The sequence below is a fragment of the Lissotriton helveticus genome, chromosome 6 (assembly GCF_964261635.1).
Source record: "Lissotriton helveticus chromosome 6, aLisHel1.1, whole genome shotgun sequence".
NCBI classification, from domain to species: Eukaryota; Metazoa; Chordata; class Amphibia; order Caudata; family Salamandridae; genus Lissotriton; species Lissotriton helveticus.
This window is the reverse complement of record NC_136067.1, coordinates 600,846,488-600,867,823: the sequence shown is the minus strand read 5'-3', so window position 1 is coordinate 600,867,823 and position 21,336 is coordinate 600,846,488. Positions and strand designations below refer to the sequence as shown.

General features: G+C 48.7%; 1 long non-coding RNA gene and 1 pseudogene across 1 annotated transcript in view; both read right to left on the bottom strand.

The window, feature by feature from the left end:
• Positions 1 to 762: 762 nt before the first annotated feature.
• The window catches only part of LOC144761452 (uncharacterized), a 110,335-nt gene continuing 89,761 nt past the window's right edge, over positions 763 to 21,336 (bottom strand). The window contains exon 3 of the long non-coding RNA XR_013595723.1: positions 763 to 882. This is a non-coding gene — a long non-coding RNA (uncharacterized LOC144761452). The remainder of the gene's footprint in view (positions 883 to 21,336) is intronic.
• LOC144765517 (18S ribosomal RNA) lies at positions 2,123 to 3,891 on the bottom strand (annotated as a pseudogene).

The following is a 21,336-nucleotide window of genomic DNA, read 5'->3' as shown; positions in this document are numbered from 1 at the left end:
GTAGTGGCTATTCCTCCTTGCTGGTTGTTGTTGTAGTGACCATGTGGCGACGATTTCCAAGTCTCGGACCCTCTCTATCGGCGCGAACCCATTCCAGGGCGCCCTGCCCTTCACAAAGAAACAAGAACTCTCCCCGGGGCTCCCGCTGGCTTCTCCGGGATCTTAGAGAATAGAAGGTGCACCAGGAATGAAGTCAAAGCCATAGAAGTAAGTCCATCAAATTCCTTTATTATTCATGGTAATAGAAGATGGGCATCAGCCAATGCATTTCGTTCCAATGAAGGAACTTCATCAGGGCTGAAACAAGTTGCACAAGACATAACATAAGTCATGACGCACAGTAACTAACAAAACAATATAATACATATATATTCATAACCATGTAAAAAGAAAAAATTAAAAAGACACATGAAAAGTGACACACATTGTCCAGTTAAAATCACATCATAAGATGGCCCACAAATATGTATACATTACACACAAATATAATACATGTATATACACACATATAAAATCCAAATGAGAAAAGAAAAATGAAAAAGAAATGTAAAGACCCAATATTTACATTGAACCTAAGGTTCATAAACATGTGGTATTGTCACCACACAAACATAAAATTTTACCGATTCGATAAATAAATAGAAATGCATACCCTGCATCATTCTGCAAAAGGCCAATGTTTAAGAAAAGACAGAAGAACAACAGAATAGAGCACAGGGAGATTCAGAATAGTAATTGCAAAAGTTATGCCTCATGTCTCACCTTTGTATAGAGAGTGCAATATCCTACACGTTTTTGAATTTGTTTCAGAGATCAACAAGTAGAAATTCAGAACGGATCCCCACAATACGGGTACAAATGTATCAAATCCAGCCTTCGAGTCTGTAAAAATAACACCGCATTAGCCAATATGTAAAGGCAGGCGGAAAGGAACATATCTTGTAAACTATACTAAGTGACCTAAAAGCGCAAAGGACATTTCCACCAATATTTGAGGCTATAAGACAATCCTGCCTGTACCGTAATAAGCACAGCACAACGTAAGGACCATGTTGTTTGTATATATAGGGGCACGTATACACAATGTCCACACATGGATGCTCATCCGTTCAGCCAATAATAAGGTAGTATGAAAATCTAAAGGTCTTGTGCGGCAGCATTTAAAGTAATTAAACAAATCCATCCAAATTGTAATGGGCACAGCATAACGCAAGAAATGTGCAAAGTGTGTATGCCAAGGCACGTGCATTCAAAATCCACATTCAAATGTTGACCCGCAAAACCCATGGCGGAGGCATGTCAACGTACAAAGATCTGAGGGCCAACTCAGAGAAAATGACCACGCTTAGAACCTTAAAATGCCCTCTTGCTACCATTACTCCCATTTATCGTCTGTGCCCACGAGCAAGCAGCACCAATACAAACTGAACCATTGCAAAAGCAGGCACCCATGTCAGCACGGAATCTCGAAAACAACACGCCACCGTGCCGCCAATCAGCTTACCTGGATAATCTCCTTCCCAAAGTTCGGCAAGTAGGCCCAATGTAAAGTGTAAACCACGCGCCATATCGAAATCAATTTCAGCGATGTTGCGTGTACGCACCATAATGTGATGACGTTAAACCTCTATCAAGCTCGCCTAGCCTCAACAGTTAAGACCATGAGATCGGCCTCCATCTTATACTTGCAAGAACACCATTTCATTCAATTCCAGAATATTTACAGAATTACAGACTCAGCCTGACGCGCTGTGCAACATACACATCTACTATGAGTAGAATAAACCCAAATACAATAATCTAAGCTCCGTGACACCGTATGAAACCAGTGTAATCCACTCCTCGGTCGCCCCGGAGCCCAGTGGGGCCAGGACTCGGGTGCAGGAGGGTCCACCGCTGTGCCCCTCCCATTGAGAGGAACAGGGGCCTGCCCCCGTCCCTTACCCTTGCACATCGCTCGGTCTGGTCCTCCCCCAGTGGAGGAAGACTCGCCGCGGACACAGACCGCACCGCCGGCCGGGGCACAAGAGGGCAGGGCCGGGCCCTGTTCCTAGGGTGTGCTTGCAGGAGGTGGATGAGGGCTTCGGGCTGGCGCCGTCGGTCGCTCGGGCCACTCTGCCATTAATGATCCTTTCACAGATTCACCTACGGAAAACTTGTTTCAACTTTTACTTCCTCTAGATAGTCAAGTTTGATCGTCTTCTTGGCGCTCAGCCAGGGCCGTTGCTGTTGCTGACCCCGACGGGGTCGATCCGAGTACCTCACTAAACCATCCAATCGGTAGTAGCGACGGGCGGTGTGTACAAAGTGCAGGGACTTAATCAACAAGAGCTTATGACCCGCACTTACTGGGAATTCCTCATTCATGTGAAGTAATTGCAATCTCTATCACGAGCAGGGTTCAGCAGGTTACCAGCACCTGTCGGCAAAGGGTAGACACACGCTGATCCATTCAGTGTAGCACGTGCCCAGCCCCGGACATCAAAGGGCATCACAGACCTGTTACTGCTCGATCTCGTGTGGCTGAATGCCACTTGTACCTCTAAGAAGTTGGATGCCGACTGCTGGGGGTCGCATAACTAGTTAGCATGGATGACTCTTGTTCGTTATTGGAATTAACCACCAACTAAGAACAGCCATGCACCACCACCCACAGAATCAAGAAAGAGCTATCAATCTGTCAATCCTTTCCGTGTCCGGGCTGGGTGAGGTTTCCTGTGTTGAGTCATTTAAGCCACAGGCTCCACTCCTGGTGGTGCCCTTCTGTCAATTCCTTTAAGTTTCAGCTTTACAACCATACTCCTCCCGGAACTGAAAGACTTTGGTTTACCAGAAGCTGCTCGATGGGTGATGGGAATAATGCCGCCGGATCACTATTCGGCATCGTTTATGGTCAGGACTACGATGGTATCTGATCTTCTTCGAACATCCGACTTTCGGTCTTGATTAATGAAAACAATCTTGGCAAATGCTTTCGCTTTGGTTCGTCTTGCGCCAGTCCAAGAATTTCACGTCTAGCGGCACAATGCGAATGCCCCCGGCCGTTTCTCTTAATCATGGCACCAGTTCCCAAAACCAACAAAATAGAACCAGAGTCCTATTCCATTATTCCTAGCTGAATTATTCAGGCAACCGGCCTGCTTTGAACACTCAAATTTTTTCAAAGTAAATACTTCGGACCCCCAGGACACTCAGTCAAGAGCATCAAGGCAGCGCCGAGAGGCAGGGGCTGGGACAGGCAGTAGCTCGGCTCACTGCAGACCGCCAGCTTTATCCCAAGATCTAACTGCAACTTTAATATACGCTATTGGAGCTGGGATTTTCGCGGCTGCTGGCACCAGACTTGCCCTCCAATGGATCCTCATTAAAGGATTTAAAGTGTACTCATTCCAATTATAGGGCCTCAAAAGAGTCCTGTATTGTTATTTTTCTTCACTACCTCCCTGAGTCGGGAGTGGGTAATTTGCGTACCTGCTGCCTTCCTTGGATGTGGTAGCGGTTTCTCAGGCTCCCTCTCCTGAATTGAACCCTGATTCCCCATTACCCGTGGTCACCATGTTAGGCACAGAAAGTACCATCGAAAGTTGATAGGGCAGACATCCAAAAGTATCATCACCGTCATGGGGACGTGCGACCGGCCTGAGGTTATCTAGAGTCACCAAAATGGCCGGGGGAGCCAGGATTAGTCTTGGTCTGATAAATGCACACATCCGGAAGGTCAGCGCTCGTTGGCATGTATTAGCTCTAGAATGACCAGTCATCCAAGTAACAGATGGAGCGATCAAAGGAACCATGACTGATTTAATGAGCCATTCGAAGTTTCACTGTACTTACACATGCATGGCTTAATCTTTGGGACAAGCATACGCTACTGGCAGGATCAACCAGGTAGCCACACCCCCTGATAGGGTGGGGGTTGGGAGCCGCGTGCCCGTCTCCCCGACTGGCAACCTTCACACACACACCCTCCCTCTCAGGAGCCTGCTAGGTAAAGGAGCCTGCCCACCTGGGCCGGAGGGCTCGCTGGAGGGGCGGAGAGATGCAGTCACATGGGCACCGGCAGCCCCAGCCATCTCCCTTAGAAGGGAGAGGCCGGCCGAGGCGCTGCCTGAGCGAGATGCAGGGGTGCCGAACACTGGCGGTGGCGGTACCCCTCGGAACAATCGTTCTAAGCTACTGTGTAAATGTGCTGAGCAGAGAGGGGTGATGGTGTGGCGCGCGGGCCTACGGACCTGCCGGGCGGCAGCGTCCAGGGCCTGGCGCCACCTGACCCCTTCCTCTCTGGTCGGACCACTTGGGGGTCAAGGTGCCGGGGCCGCTCGACCTTTGCTCTGCTGGGTAAGGGGAAGTGGCTCCCGCTAGGGGGCAAGCTCTCGAGTTGGACGGTCCAAGCAGGGGGGAAGCTCTTTGCTTGAAACAACAGCCAAGGATGGCCAAGCAGTCCATTCCTAACTGGACTGAGCGTGCCCAATCTATCAGAGTACAGCCGGGGCCTCCCCTGGCAGGCCGCCCTGCGTGGGGTGGATGCTGGATTCACATCTCTGCCCGCTCCGGGGGCGAGCAGGCTCGGAGGAAAGGCCCATCGGGAAGGGCTGGGAGGCAGGCACAGAACCTGGTCCCTGGGGTTCCCAGCGGGTTGGCCCGGGTCCTGCCTTCCCCTGTCTCAGAATCGCCAGACCTCACAGAGGTCTGACTGACCCTCTCCCTAGTAATCCGGAGGAAAAATACTCCCCTTTCTTATAATCCGTGCACACAGAGGGACGGAGGGGACCCTAGGCGCGAACATGCCTGACCTCCTAGAGCCCTCGCTGGGATCGGGGAGGCAAATGAGCCCTCATCGGGACTTCCAAGGAAGCCCGGCCATCTGGTCGCCCCATTGGAAAGCATTGCACACAACCAGATGGCCAAGGGCATTGGTGCGACCAGATGGCCTAGGGGAAAGGCGCGACCAGATGGCCAGGCTCGAAGAGCCACCATCTGGTTGCTCTGTGCCCTAACGAAAGGGTGAGTGGGCGAAGGGGGCATGGGGAGTGGAGTGCTGTGCCCCAGCTGGGCCACAACCATGGGTCTCCAAGGGGGAGTCCACGGGCCCTCTGACCCCGCGGACAAATTGACAAGTAGGCGAAGTAGGGGAGGTCTGCACAGGACCGATGGACCCCTGTCCTGGGCCCTTGGTGGAGCGGCAGGCCGGAGGATGAGGCACACGGTAGGAGCACCCGACCCAGGGCTCGGCGGGGCCCCTGAACTTCATCTGGGCTACCAGGCCCAGAGGCACAGGGAAGCCTCCCCGGGCCTGAGGACCCCGCCACTAGGCAGGCCCGAGGACGGAGCCTGGGGTGGGGAGGCCACCCTCCCCAGGGCCCTCAGGGGCCCAGGCTGGAGCTCCTGAACCCGGCCAAACAGGAGGAGGCTCCCCGGGCATGACAGAATCCCATATCTGGCCTTTGGCAGAGTGGCAGGCGGGGGAAGGGGCCCAGGACTGGAGCACCCGACTGGGTGCCCGGCGGGCCCCTGGACTAAAGCTGAGGCTCCCAAGCCCAGAGGCGCAGGGGAAGCTGTCCCGGGCCCACAGGACCCCATCCCAGGACCCTGCCACACGGCAGGCCCGAGGACGGAGCCCAGGGTGGGGTGGCTGCCCTTCCCAAGGCCCCCAGGGGCCCGGCAGAGCTCCTGAACCCAACAAAACAGGGGGAAGGCTCCCTGGGCACTATGGAACCCCATCCCTGGCCTCCGATGGATTGGCAGACCACGGGACAGAGCCCAGGGTGGTAGCACCCTCTCTGGGGTCCAGCAGGCCCCTGGATCCCATCAGGGCTCCAGAGGCGCAGGGTGGGGAGTGCCCAGGGCCGTAGGACCGGTATACACCCGTTACAACGGATCTTTTACTCCGCAAACCCATTACAACGCGACCATTACTCCGCATACCATTACAACGCATTGCGCTGGGGGGCGCTCTAGGATAGGTAATAAGTATAATTTACTATCCAACACCTTCCCTAGGGTCCACGGGGACTGGAGTTAGAATAGTAAATTATACTTACCACTATCCAGCGCCCCAAGGCGCTATGCGTTGTAACGGTATGCGGAGTAAAAGTCGCGTTGTAATGGTCTGCGGAGTAAAAGTATGCGTTATAACGTCATACATCCCTCACCCCATCCTGGGCACCCTGCCACGTGGCAGGCCCAAGGATGGAGCCCAGGGTGGGGAGGCCGCCTCCCCAGGGCCCTCAGGGGCCCCTGCCGAAGCTCCTGTACCCAGCCAAGCTGGCAGGAGGCTCCCCGGGCACTATGGAACCTTGTCCCAGGCCCCTGGCAGAGCAGCAGACCGGGAGACGGAGCCCAGGGCGGGAATGCCCTTCTCAGGGCCCGGTGGGCCCCTGGACACCATTGGGGCTCCCATGCCCTCACGGACGCTCAGGGTAGGACCTCCCCAAGCAAGCAGGACCATGTCCGGGGCACCCAAGAAGGTCCAAAGAAGGAGCCCGGAGTGGGGAGGCCGCCCTTCCCAGGGCCCACAGGGGCCCCGGCCGGAGCTCCTGAACCCAGGGAAGTGGTGCAGGTTCCCCAGGCCCAGCGGAACCCCGTCTCGGGCCCCTAGTGGAGTGGCAGGCCAGGAGACTGAGCCTGGGGACTGTGGACCCCATTGGGTCTCCCGGGCACAGGTGAGGCCTCCCCGGGCCCGTGGGCCCCATCCCAGGCACCACACCGCACATTGGGCCGGGCGACAGAGCCCCGAGCTGGGGGGAGCGTACGGGCCCGTCCAGATGTCGGCTGAGGACCGCTAGTCCGAGAGGGGTTCCGGAGTACCCTCTCCCTAGTAATCTGGAGGGAGGGTACCCCCTTTTCTGGTAACCCTTGTGCACTCAGTGACAGAGGGGACCCAGGGCGCAGATGCCCCCGACCTCCCAGAGCCCTGGCTAGGATCGGGGAGGCAAACGAGCCCTCATCAGGACTTCCAGGGCAACCCGGCCATGTAGTCGCCCCATTGGAAAGTATTGTGCATGACCAGATGGCCGAGGGGAAAGGCGCGACCAGATGGTTGGGCCCAAAGTTTACCAATCTGCCCACCCGAGCCTTCGCGGGAGGGCTCCTGCCTGCCCTTTGGAGGGCTCGGGGGCTCTGCGTCCTGGGGGCTTGTAGACCATGGCCAGGTCTCGGGAACGGAGCTGCGAGGTGAACCCTCTATGGAACTCTGACCCGGCGCTTGCAGGCACCTTGACATGCAGGCGAAGGTGGGGTGTCCAGGCCTGGCCTGATGGACCCCCTTGATGAGCACCTGGAACCTCGGTTGGCCACAGGTCGTGAGCTCTTGCACCCCAGCGGCCACCAGAGCCCAGGCCCCAGAACCGGTCCCCGCTTCTGGACCCAGCCAGGCTGGGGAGGGGGAGCCTCCCCGGGCACCAAGGGCCCCGTCCCGGGCAGATGGACCATTGGAAGGCCGCAGGACAGGGGCTCCCTCACCCCAGGCCCTGCCTGAAGCCCAGGCCCCGGGACCGGTCCCTTCTTCTCAACCCAGCCAGGCCAAGGGGGATCTGGGAGCCTGCCCGGGCACGAGGGACCCCTGTGCCAGGCACATGGACTCTCGGCTGGCGGCAGGACGTGGGCTCCTGTTTTACAGAGTTTTCTCATAACTCCGTGGAACTCCGCATAGTGGCACTACTCTGCCCAGGGTTAGTGTTAAGGAAACTATGTTGTAGAGCACTGTGGCTGTTGTGCAGCATGTTGAAAAGTTATAATAAAAAAGTTTAGAAGCATTTTTGTTACTTTATATATAACCAAACAGACATTATGTACAACGGAACGACCCTATTAAAAAAAAAAATTAACATAAAAATGTCTGGAGTACAAAAGGAGCAGTGAACGGACACTAGGGCACCAAAACAAGCTGGTGCTGTCCCTTTGCACACAGTGTCTATTCATAGGCTACTTACAGAGTTGATGATCTATCACCACAGTGTCCCCCCATATACTGCCCACTGGCAAGTTGAGGGCATCTGCATGGTCTAGGGCTGACTGTGCATGCAGTAACCCATCTCCACCGCCTGTCAATGGAGATGGGGCATCAGCACCGTCACCATGTCGGTTTGCAGTAGCCTTTACACCTTCTCCTTATTTTGTCTCAGGTGTGCATCTTTGTGAGCAAGTTTAGGTGGAATACCGAAAATAAAATGAATGCAAAACATAGTTTGCGTATGTCTGCGATAATAAAAAAAAGTTGGGTTTTCAGCCCTTGGTGTTGCTAAGCAATAATTTCCTCAGGTTTCCAAGTAAAGTTCTGTCATGACTAATCTTGATGTCGGAGTTCTAGAGAGACCCTATACAGCATGATCTGGGTTGATGGCCATTCCTTAATTTAAGAACAGTGTATCCACTTTATATGTAGGGAATCACTCAGAGTGCTTCAAGACCCAAGATTCAACCTGAAAAGTGAGTTTGTGGAAACCAGGCTGTGGTAATGGGATCATAACAACAACAACGACTTTCGCTGGAGGGCGCTGTTGGATAGGGAATAGTTTAATTTTCTTTCCAACACCTTCCCTACTATCCACGGGGACTGGAGTTGGAATAGAAAATTAAACTATTCCACTATCCAGCGCCCCCCAACGCAAGTCGTTGTAATGACTTGCGTTGTAATACCTGCGTTGTAAAGGCATGCGTGGTAAAAGCATGCATTGAAACGTCATACAACCGCTACCACTTGTGGTCCTCCAGGGAGAGATGACTAAGAGCATCCATTCTCATATCAAGTGAGCCTGTGATATGAGCCACTACTGAGAATATTCTACATTGCAGTGCTCAATTCCACAGGAAAATTACCTTCCAAAATAAAGTCCAAGACCCCACACTGCTCCATTTGTTTACATAATGGACTGTAGTCTGCAGTTGGAGTACATTTATATGCAGGTGCTGCTCCAATGCAGAGCAAAAGCCTTGTCCGGTCATGTCAAACAAACGAGCCCCGAAGTGGAAGGCATTTGTGACCACTGTAACCTGAGCCTGCAGGGGGGCTGAATCCATCCATCAATAGCAAGTCAGGTTGCATCAACTGGAAGATCTGTGTCCTAGCCAAGTGTTTTCCCCAATGGTGAAGTCACAGCCTCCTTAGATACCATTTCAGGGTCCTCATCCCTCATCTGGTGTGAGATACTAACGGGTCGCATGAGGACATGAGGCATGGAAGTCTCACGATCTGCAGGATAGGGATCCAAGCACGACCTAACTCAAAATCATTACCCAAACATTTACAATCCTCTGAGGAGGGAGGAAGCCCTTCACCTAGGTTGCGTTGAGCACCCCCTCAATAAAAGTTAGCTTCTGTGTGGGGGGGAAAGGTGACACGTTTGGGTCATTGATGGTAAAGCCAAAGTCATGGAGGAGAATCAATGTCCAATGGAGTTGATCCTTGAAAAGTGCTTGGGACTCTGCTTTCACCAGCAAATTCATCAAGCACAGGAAGACATGGCTGGCCACCTGCTGCAGTGAAGCCACCACAACTGCACACACTTTCGTAAAGCCACCTGATGTTTCCGGCACTCCAAATGGTAGGACCACAAACTGCTGGGATCCTACTGTGAACCTCAAATAGCTCCTTTGGGTGGGGATATTTGGAAGATACAAGTAGGCTTTTTTTTATGTCTGAAGCCAACCAATGTTCCACTTCCAAGACCTGGCTCAGAGATTGCATCTCAAATTTGTTCTGAGTAAAATCCTATGTCCTTTTCTTCAAGAGGCCTCCTCTAAAGCCCCCTTGCCCAGCAAGGCAAGGACTTTCGCCTCTTAGATTGAGGTGTGACTCAGGGCGCATACTCTAAAGGAAGGGGGTTGTCTGGAGGGGAGGATAGGAAGGGTGTAGCCTTCACAGATTATCAGGATGACCCAGTGGTCCTTCGAGATTACCTGCCAATTTGTAACAAAATAGGATGCCCTCCGTCCCACTGGAAGATGATGTTGCGAGGATGAGGAGCCAGAGGGGTTTGGCAGCGGCAACACCTGCAGAGGACAATCTGCTGGTGTTCCTGGTGGCGATCTCACCCTTTACAGCTACTCCTGCCATAGAAAGGAGCAGTATAGGAGTTGTGGAGTTTAGATGGGTTGTGAATGCTGCCTCAGTCATGACTATACAGTGCTGGAATAGCCACAGAACATTTTGTAATATTAATGGAACCGTCATGCTGAGCTGAAGCAGTGGTACAAAAGGGGGTGGTGATGGACGGAGCATCTGAATCAATCAAACACTCACACCCAGTCAAAAGATCTGGGTTTAATCCATCACCGTTCTTTAGCCCACTCTGCCACCCCAGTTCAGACATGGCTATATGCAAATCAGTCTGACCCTGTGCCTCATGGGAACAGTCCAGCCCGAACTGCCAAGCCATGCCATCCCTGGACCGGAAACAAGCTTCCGAGGACCGGTTTCTGGCATTCCAGCCGTCTTCAGCCCGGCTTGCTTGAATCCAGTGGCAAAGTGAGCAAGGGACTCACGTCTGAGCATACCCTGCCACACTTATGGCGGCCAAAAGCGGTACAAAAGGGGGTGCTGAAGCAGTAGCTGTTCCACGGAGGAGTTTGTCTTCTCTCGGAACAGCCGCTTGCAATTAAAATACATGTAGATGTCATCTCCCAAGGAGCTGGTGGAACGCATACAAGCATCCAGAAGCAAAGTGACAGCTGTATCTGTAGTGCAAGTAACAGTGTCTGTGGAGCTGAGCCTACACTTCAAGATCTGTTTTGAAGCATCCAGTCAATCATTTACTAGGTCAGAAAATACTTTTTCGTATTGTCTGGCAGGTTGATAACTGCAGGCATTGCCAGTTCCACCAAAGCATTGGCACATACGCCGATTAGGCAGCTAGTATTAGCAGACCAGTAGCTCAAACTTTCAGAGGAAAACAGTCTGTGACCCAAGGCATCTATTTTTTTGGATTCCATGCCCAGTGGTGCTGTAGGAAAGGCATTGGGATTCCGTTGTGATGACAGCATTGGAATAACAAGCCTCTCTGGTGACAGGAGAGAGGACAAAGAGTATGGGTCATCTGGAGTGGATCTATGGGTCTGGGCTTTCTGTCAATCTGCCTATTGACCGCTAGATCCAAAAAGTGTTCCTAGCAGCCATAATAAAATCTGAAAGGGCCTTATTAAGTGAAATAAAGTGTCTAAGTTGTTGCTGTGGATGGCTATAAGATTGCTGTCAGAATGTTGCGATTTTACTTCTGCAGAAGGTAAAGTCAATTGCAAGTGTTCTATAGCCTTTGATAGCACTGTTGTAAAACCTCCTGCAAAGTAAGGCCATGTGTTGGGAATTTCACCATATGGTGAACCATTTAGGACACTGGCATTTTTTAAGTGCAAGTATATGTTAACACAGTATTTTAAAGAAAGTGGCAGGAAGTGATCAGTTTCCGAGACATCGTCCTGCGTACAGCCAAAACCATTGTCCTTTATAACGAAAACAACTGATACAAAACTCTCCTCCAAATGGCGAGTTTCTGAGCCTTGAGGAGGTGACTGCATTGGACATATGGACATATTAAATTTGCTTTGACCTACTCTTTGTTCACATAAATGTTCTCCTTCTGACTCCTTTGTAGAAGCCACCTCAGTGCTTTGCTTTGTTATTAGCACTGAAGAGTGGCCTAGGTGAACAGAGGATTGCGCCCTAAACACTGGAGCCAAGAGAGCAGTCCAGGGCACCCTAGGGGAATTACTCACAGGATAGTGCAGACATCTTGAAGGGATCCATCATTGCTAGCCAGCAGGTGTAGACCTGTGGGGAGTCAGTTTATTCACACCCAAACTCCGGCTTTACCTTGTTTGAAGTTGCCTGACTATGAGAAGTTTTCTGGTGTTGGGGAACAGCATCAAGACTCCAAATGGTCCCAGGAGCTGGCCAGTTTTCCTGAAGAAAAAAAAACTCCTTCCTATGGTGCTTTCATTTTTAAAAATTTTTTTGCAGGAAGATCTCTTTGGCGACCATGTCTAGGATGGTGACTTGCATCTAAGAAAGGGAGATCAAGCTCACGTAGGAATTTGCCTACAGCCATTAGCCAAAAATACTAGCTTCTTGCTTCATGATGGATGGAAAAGCAGGAGTCACGGGCCACTGCATTTTTCCCAGCCCCAGACACCTTACAGTGTAGTCATGGTGATCAGAAAAACATCTTGTGGCACCTTCTACAAGGTTTGTTGTCTGAGACCTTTTGTGGAGACTGTTGACCCAGTCACTGTCTAAATATGTAAACTTGTTTGTAACACATTGAGAGACTGCTCTGGCCTGTGTTGAAATAAACAAATTAACTGATGTCAGCGCACCATTTGGTACCAACATACTCTTATGTCAGATCCTGTGATTAATTATTGCTGCAGCAATGTCCCGGACGGTGTTGGAGTCATTTCAGGGGGAAAAGATTTCTGGGACTAGTTTGAAGGACTTTTCATGTAGTGAGAAATCTACTGGAAGCTGTATCTCTCAGACAAAGACAAATACAATTGGCAATAAAAGAAAAGGTGTATAACTGATAATACTCATTATATTCATACATGAGTAGAGGTGTACACAGCTTGTGGGAAGAACACCAGCCTAACATTGATGAAAAAAATATTGCTTGGTGTTGATGGAGCGAGATTCAGAAATGTTTTTCATAATTGTGCATTATGTTGCATTTCTTTGTATGTGAAAAATAATAAATTAATCGTGTCTATTGTCATGTCAAAAAAAATTAACTGCAGCTGTTTAGAATACATGGCATGTGCTTATTTTGCTTCCCTGTCTATGTGGTGTCACTCTAATTCAAGAAGTCTTTATTCGATTAGTTCATCATAAAAGACATAAAATATAATTTATACATATAAAAACATCTAAAACAAGTATTAAATCATTGACATGCTAATCGGCTTCTTGTTATATAGTTACAAAATTTACAGTAGCGCTCAAATACATACATATTTCAGCAGAAGACTGGGCCTAGCTAATAAACAATCACTTCTTTTAAATCCCCATTTGATTGCTTTTAATAAACCTGATTCTAAGCAGCCAGGCCCACCCCAAACAGCATTTTTACGTTGGCCCTTGTGTTCTTGATAGCTAGGTGGGCGTTAAACTCGGATAAAAATCATGTAAGTCCCAGATACGAATTGGGCCATCCCGCTCCTTATACTTGCAAGATCGTAAGTAAGGGGCTGTTTTCCTTTGCTTGAATCTAATTAGGACCAAGTCCCCTGGAATGTCGTTTGGCAAAGTGCCCAACCACCCCACCCTCCTAACAGTTAAGATCCCCCCATCTAGATCAGGTGGCAGGGGTCTATGGGTCTGTAACCAAAACATGGCCTTATGTAATAAGTCTTGGCGTGTTTCAACTTTTCCATGGGTTAGTGGTGGTATCCCGGAGACAACGGTCACATAGGTGGCGGCTTCGGGGGGTAGGTGTATTCGTGGCATTCTAGTAGGTTCAATTTTAGTCTCAATGTGGTTTGTTTGTACCAACGATATAGTTTGAGAATGCGCATTCCTGCGGGAATCCAGTTTGGGTTTTTCCAGAACAGTGAGGGGGATAGGCGGGTCTGATGATGCTGGTTTGGTTCCTGATGGAATGTGTGTTTTAACTATCAGTTCAATGTTAGAAATCCTGTCCCCCAGATCGTTGATTTTTTCCACCAATGGTGAAATTAGGGAGGTTAATAGGTGCTCGAGCTGGGCCAATAGAGTTTGTTGAGGAAATGATGGGGACTTGTCCATTTTTCCATGCTCCATATCCTCCGACACAGCACTGACATTGGAGTGGTGCTGAGAGGGACTGGGGTATATTTTAGGAGTATTGGTTGGCTTCCCGTTGATGATGACATCATTGGTCTTTCTCTTGGTGTTCTGCCCACCCGGTGATGGTGCTATGAGTGGAGATTGGGGTTTATTAACGCAATGAGGTGACATCTGCAGGGTGGCGTTAACTTCGTCTGGGTTGGTCTCTGTGCTTATGGAGGGTGAGAGGTCAGGGATATATTGGGTTCCACATATGGCATTAAGCTCCTCCCAGATAGACATGGTATGATGGTATGATGCAAAATACCAAAACAGTGGGCCAATAGCAAAGGTAAGGGGATCCACAGTACCTGTTTGATGAGAGAAGAATAGAAAGGGTGGTGGCCCGCCCTGGCCTCTTTGTGCCTCTGAGGGCCACAGAGGGCCCGCCCTTGTCCCGGGCTTCTCCCGCGCGCAACTCGCGTGGCGAGAGGGGGGTCAGCGTTTTTGTAGCGCCTCCGGGCGCTCCTAGCGCGTCACAGGCGCGCTGTCCCACAGGCTGCTGGGAAGTGTGGTCCTGGACTCGAGATTACTGCCGCCGTTCCCCTCACGGCACCGCCCGATGGCGTCCCGGTAAGTTTTGGCAAGAACTGGTGTCCCCCCTGGCCTCGTGGGGGTCAGCGTTTTTGTAGCGCCTCCGGGCGCTCCTAGCGCGTCACAGGCGCGCTGTCCCACAAGCTGCTGGGAAGTGTGGTCCTGGACTCGAGATTACTGCCGCCGTTCCCCTCACGGCACCGCCCGATGGCGTCCCGGTAAGTTTTGGCAAGAACTGGTGTCCCCCTATTCTCTATAGGTGCATAAAGAACCCTGCTGGATTAAATGAAGAATGGTAGATATAAAATGCTGCTTTATTTGTGCATATCTGCTAGGTAATTTAGACTAATGCGTTAATCATTAGCAATGGAGGGTGGCAACAGAATGAACTATATTACTCGCATTAATTATTCTTTTGTGTTTGTTTATATGATAGTTAATGAGAAAGGCTTTGGGCCTAGTGAATTTTCGCGTTTACAAAAATCTGCTTGGAGCCAGAGAGAGTCCATGTTGGCAGCGATTTCCTCCTGTCCTGAAACAAATTTGTCGTGCTGAGCTGACAAACCTTTAGTCGAGCAAGGCCAAGGCCAGGAACCGGCAAGAAAGCCTGAAACAACTGCGTATCCGAGGAAGCCAAAACTTTTTTTGTATCAAATGTTGCGAACTGGAGGAAGCTGCGTTGTTCGAAAACTAGAGACAATGGTCTCTAAGAACGTGACGGAACTGTGATTCTGAAAATGTGGTATTATTCAAGAACAAGGGTCCTTAGCTTTTTAGATAAAACACAAAATTGATGAAATATAGGCCATAATTGGAAACTATATTTTGTCACTGTCCAGCCGGACAAGACGTTTTATTTTTCAACAATGTAAGTCTTGTAGTTCAAAAAGGATAACAAGGCACAATCCTGTACCACGAAAGAAAAGAACACAAAGAATAAAGGAAAATTTCCAGAGTGTTGGAAAACAGGCAAAAGAAAGAGCAAATGTTGGCCACTTTTCAAATCAGTGTTACATTCAAGGTATGCCAAGCAACTGCCAAAACACAACAGGATTTAACACAATGGTTTAGGTTGTGAAGGCAATCTACATAGTCGACGTTTCGATCCCTAGTGCTCAATTAATTGGGACCATCATCAGGACTGACAAATTTACAGTATTTGCCTGTCAAGATAAAATATTTACAATTTTTGACCGCCTGTAGAGAAATAAAAGGAGGAAAAAAGCGAAAGAGAAAACTGTTTTAGAAAATAAACAATTTTGACATGAAGAGAGTGTTCATTAGACCTGAACACTGTTGGATCATCTGAGGTAACAAACTCATGTACTCGGATTCGACTTATTCGTGCCTACATATGTGATACACTCGTGGTGGGTTTTGTTTAAAATAAACCGACGTGGTAGTGACTTGTGAATAGCTCCATGTATTCTTATAATGCAATGCCCTATTGAAAATGGTATAGTAGTAAAAATAAACATTGACGCAAGCGTTTATTGTGGAAAAATTCTCCGTGGCTAACACATGCAGTCGGCATCCGTTGTGGGGTGATCGGAGGGACGGGCAGTATGGGCTTACCCTGAGTCGGCGGGGATTAGCGACCCTGTTGGTGGTGGTGGGGGGAGAGAGAATATGCGGGTCGTCCACCTGAAAGGAAACGGGAATTTTAGCGTAAAGTGCTGCTAAGGGCGGGGCTGTGTGGAGCTCATGCTCAGGGGCGCGAATTACCTTAAAGGACTCGTAAGGTCCACGCTCCGCGTTGGGTAGCCTAGGACTCCTTTGGTTATTATCGTTCCCTGTAGGGAAACGAATTGTGATCAGGAGATTGTTCTACCAACAGTTGCGCGAACTCAAGGTTTAGTAAACCGGGACCTCTCGGAGTACCCGACTTGGTGCATTCTTACCTTAAGGCGTGGTTTTCGCACTATGTCTCGGTCGGCATAGTGGATCAGCGAGTGGAAGACAATGTCCGGTACAACGCTGATTGCTCACTGGAAGCCATTGCACTAAAGTAAGCGTGCAAGGCGTCAGTGGGATGACGTCACCATTGGGCGCCATCTTGGAATGGGAGTGGATGGCAGAGCTAAGCGCCATGTTGGGTGGGTCAGTGCGCGTTGCGGCTGATGGGCCGGCCCGTGCTATGAGGGTGGGCAGGGGGAAAGGGGCGCCATCTTGAAGATTGGAACCCGTGGGTTAAGTATGAGCGCCTTATCGCGGGGACAAAAGAAGAAGTGACATTTGTGCAAATAACGATAATTACAATGGTGAAAAGGTGCTTACTTACTGTGCAAGTGCCAATATATTTAGTGACATTTCTTTAAAACTTCTCATTTTGTTTGACCAATACATAACTTGTTAGAGCAATAAATCATTCATTGTCTATATAGTTCAGACGGCAATTTCAGAAAAGGGCAGCAATTAATATAGTCATTCAGAGGAGACTTGTCCAATCCTCTAGGCGATTTAGGCCATTCCGAATGGTATCAAATTGGATCATTGTTCTTAATTCTTCCTTATTCAGTAGCTGACCCAGATTACCACCTCTTGGGGGAAGTTTCACGACTTTAAGGATGGACCATTTGATGTCATTCTCAGTGTGTCCTACCGCATTGTAGTGGTCCACCAGGGGGGCATTTGCAGTCCTGCATCTAATGCGGCTCCTGTGTTGGCAGATTCTGGTCTTTACTTTCTGCGTCGTTTGTCCCACGTAGAGTTTGGGACAGGGGCATTCAATAACATAAATCACATTTGATGTGTTACAATTTGAAAACGATCGTCTTTCAAATGTGATGTGCTGGTGAGTGAATTTTGTGCCCTCCACCGTGAAGTCGCAAACATTACACCTTCCACACTTAGCATGTCCTACAATGGGTGGCAAGCCCCAAGCTGTTTCAAGTGTATTTCCTTGTGTAGTGCCTGGAAGGGCTGCCCTCACCAGATGGTCTTTCAGATTTTTATTTTTCCGAAATGCGAAGAGGGGTTTGTCAATTTTGATACTCCCCACATTTAAAGTAGGCCAATGCTTCAGAATCGATTTTCGGATTTTGTTAGATATTGGAGAGAAGGTGGTAACACACGCTACTCTCTCTTTCTGGGTCCTTTCTTTTGGGGATAACAACACTTCCCGCGGGCAGTACCATGCACGTTTGGAAGCTTGTTTCACTATTCGTTTTGGGTAGCCTCTTTCCTTGAGTTTAGTGGACAGTACCTCTGCTTCTCTGAAGTAGTCTCTCTTATCAGAGCAGTTGCGCCTAATCCTCAGAAATTGCGAGTATGGCAGTGAATCTCTGAGGGCCCTGGGATGATTGCTTTTATAGTTCAGAAGCGTGTTACGCTCTGTTGGTTTACGAAATAGCTTTGTGAGAAGCTCACCTTCCGCATGGTAAATGGTGAGGTCTAAGAATGCTATTGAAGACTTGTCATGGGTAAGGGAAAAGGTAAGACCAAGGCAGTTATTATTGAGCCAGTGGAGAAACTGTAGTAATGTCTCAGAAGTCTGAGTCCAGATCATAAAAATGTCGTCTATATAGCGACGCCAAAGTTTTATGCCCGGATGGAACGGGTTGCCTGGCACCAAGATTGAGCCCGTTTCTAACTGGTCCATAAATAATATGGCCAGATTGGGGGCAAAAATAGCCCCCATAGATGTCCCCTTGATCTGCTGATAGTAGGTGTTGTCAAAGCAGAAAAAGTTTTTTGTCAAACAGAGCTCGAGTAGTTGGAGAATGAATAGGGAGGGTACCCTATGTGGACGTGGCCGTGTATCTAAGATTTTTTGAATAACTAGCAAGGCAGCAGTTTGAGGGATATTAGTATATAATGATTCTACATCTAATGTGCAGAGTGTTTCATACTGTGGGTCAAATTCCAAATGCTCAACAAGATTGATCATAGACATGCTGTCTCTGATGTAGCAAGTTGTTGAGGGCACAAAACGTTTTATAAAAAAGTCAACATAGGCCCCTAGTGGTTCTAGCACGGAACCACATGCGGATACAATTGGGCGTCCGGGTGGGTTGGTGAGGTTTTTATGTATCTTGGGCAAAGTATATATTACCGGGACACGTGGGGATTTAATGTTAAGAAAATTATATTCTCTCTTACTTAGATATCCCTCTGCACAAGCTTGGGACGTTAGCTCCTTAATGGTCTCCTGTATTCGACTGGTAGGATTGCCAGGGAGCCTTTGGTAGTGCTCAGTATTGTTTAGTTGACGCAAGATTTCTTCTTTATAGGCCTCAATTTCCTGAATCACAATCCCTCCACCCTTATCTGCACTTTTGATGATTATGTTATTGTTGCCTTTTAGGGTATTGATAGCATTTTTTTCAGGCAGCGATATGTTATAAGGGATGAATAGTTTCTGATTTTGAATCTGTGACAGGTCATTTAGAACTAGTTTTTCAAAAGTCACAATTTCCGCCGGTACCACAGAGGATGTGGGCGAAAAAGTAGAGGGAGGTCTAAAAGGTGTGTACGAATCTTGTGTGGGGCTAGGGTGAACTTCTCAAAATCCAAAAATCGATTCTGAAGCATTGGCCTACTTTAAATGTGGGGAGTATCAAAATTGACAAACCCCTCTTCGCATTTCGGAAAAATAAAAATCTGAAAGACCATCTGGTGAGGGCAGCCCTTCCAGGCACTACACAAGGAAATACACTTGAAACAGCTTGGGGCTTGCCACCCATTGTAGGACATGCTAAGTGTGGAAGGTGTAATGTTTGCGACTTCACGGTGGAGGGCACAAAATTCACTCACCAGCACATCACATTTGAAAGACGATCGTTTTCAAATTGTAACACATCAAATGTGATTTATGTTATTGAATGCCCCTGTCCCAAACTCTACGTGGGACAAACGACGCAGAAAGTAAAGACCAGAATCTGCCAACACAGGAGCCGCATTAGATGCAGGACTGCAAATGCCCCCCTGGTGGACCACTACAATGCGGTAGGACACACTGAGAATGACATCAAATGGTCCATCCTTAAAGTCGTGAAACTTCCCCCAAGAGGTGGTAATCTGGGTCAGCTACTGAATAAGGAAGAATTAAGAACAATGATCCAATTTGATACCATTCGGAATGGCCTAAATCGCCTAGAGGATTGGACAAGTCTCCTCTGAATGACTATATTAATTGCTGCCCTTTTCTGAAATTGCCGTCTGAACTATATAGACAATGAATGATTTATTGCTCTAACAAGTTATGTATTGGTCAAACAAAATGAGAAGTTTTAAAGAAATGTCACTAAATATATTGGCACTTGCACAGTAAGTAAGCACCTTTTCACCATTGTAATTATCGTTATTTGCACAAATGTCACTTCTTCTTTTGTCCCCGCGATAAGGCGCTCATACTTAACCCACGGGTTCCAATCTTCAAGATGGCGCCCCTTTCCCCCTGCCCACCCTCATAGCACGGGCCGGCCCATCAGCCGCAACGCGCACTGACCCACCCAACATGGCGCTTAGCTCTGCCATCCACTCCCATTCCAAGATGGCGCCCAATGGTGACGTCATCCCACTGACGCCTTGCACGCTTACTTTAGTGCAATGGCTTCCAGTGAGCAATCAGCGTTGTACCGGACATTGTCTTCCACTCGCTGATCCACTATGCCGACCGAGACATAGTGCGAAAACCACGCCTTAAGGTAAGAATGCACCAAGTCGGGTACTCCGAGAGGTCCCGGTTTACTAAACCTTGAGTTCGCGCAACTGTTGGTAGAACAATCTCCTGATCACAATTCGTTTCCCTACAGGGAACGATAATAACCAAAGGAGTCCTAGGCTACCCAACGCGGAGCGTGGACCTTACGAGTCCTTTAAGGTAATTCGCGCCCCTGAGCATGAGCTCCACACAGCCCCGCCCTTAGCAGCACTTTACGCTAAAATTCCCGTTTCCTTTCAGGTGGACGACCCGCATATTCTCTCTCCCCCCACCACCACCAACAGGGTCGCTAATCCCCGCCGACTCAGGGTAAGCCCATACTGCCCGTCCCTCCGATCACCCCACAACGGATGCCGACTGCATGTGTTAGCCACGGAGAATTTTTCCACAATAAACGCTTGCGTCAATGTTTATTTTTACTACTATACCATTTTCAATAGGGCATTGCATTATAAGAATACATGGAGCTATTCACAAGTCACTACCACGTCGGTTTATTTTAAACAAAACCCACCACGAGTGTATCACATATGTAGGCACGAATAAGTCGAATCCGAGTACATGAGTTTGTTACCTCAGATGATCCAACAGTCTTCAGGTCTAATGAACACTCTCTTCATGTCAAAATTGTTTATTTTCTAAAACAGTTTTCTCTTTCGCTTTTTTCCTCCTTTTATTTCTCTACAGGCGGTCAAAAATTGTAAATATTTTATCTTGACAGGCAAATACTGTAAATTTGTCAGTCCTGATGATGGTCCCAATTAATTGAGCACTAGGGATCGAAACGTCGACTATGTAGATTGCCTTCACAACCTAAACCATTGTGTTAAATCCTGTTGTGTTTTGGCAGTTGCTTGGCATACCTTGAATGTAACACTGATTTGAAAAGTGGCCAACATTTGCTCTTTCTTTTGCCTGTTTTCCAACACTCTGGAAATTTCCCTTTATTCTTTGTGTTCTTTTCTTTCGTGGTACAGGATTGTGCCTTGTTATCCTTTTTGAACTACAAGACTTACATTGTTGAAAAATAAAACGTCTTGTCCGGCTGGACAGTGACAAAATATAGTTTCCAATTATGGCCTATATTTCATCAATTTTGTGTTTTATCTAAAAAGCTAAGGACCCTTGTTCTTGAATAATAGTATTTACCCACGGTCCGCAGCTAACTGGTTGGGTTACCTTGTTACAAAAAAAGTCTGAAAATGTGGTGACACGTCGCCTGTCACTTTTTGACCAATGGGACTCCGATTTCAGCAGAGAAATATGCTCTTTCTTAGATTAGCTTAGCGTAGAAAGGTATAAAAACTCTTGCCCCGTGGAAGAGTTATGCTTCTTCTTGGGGACC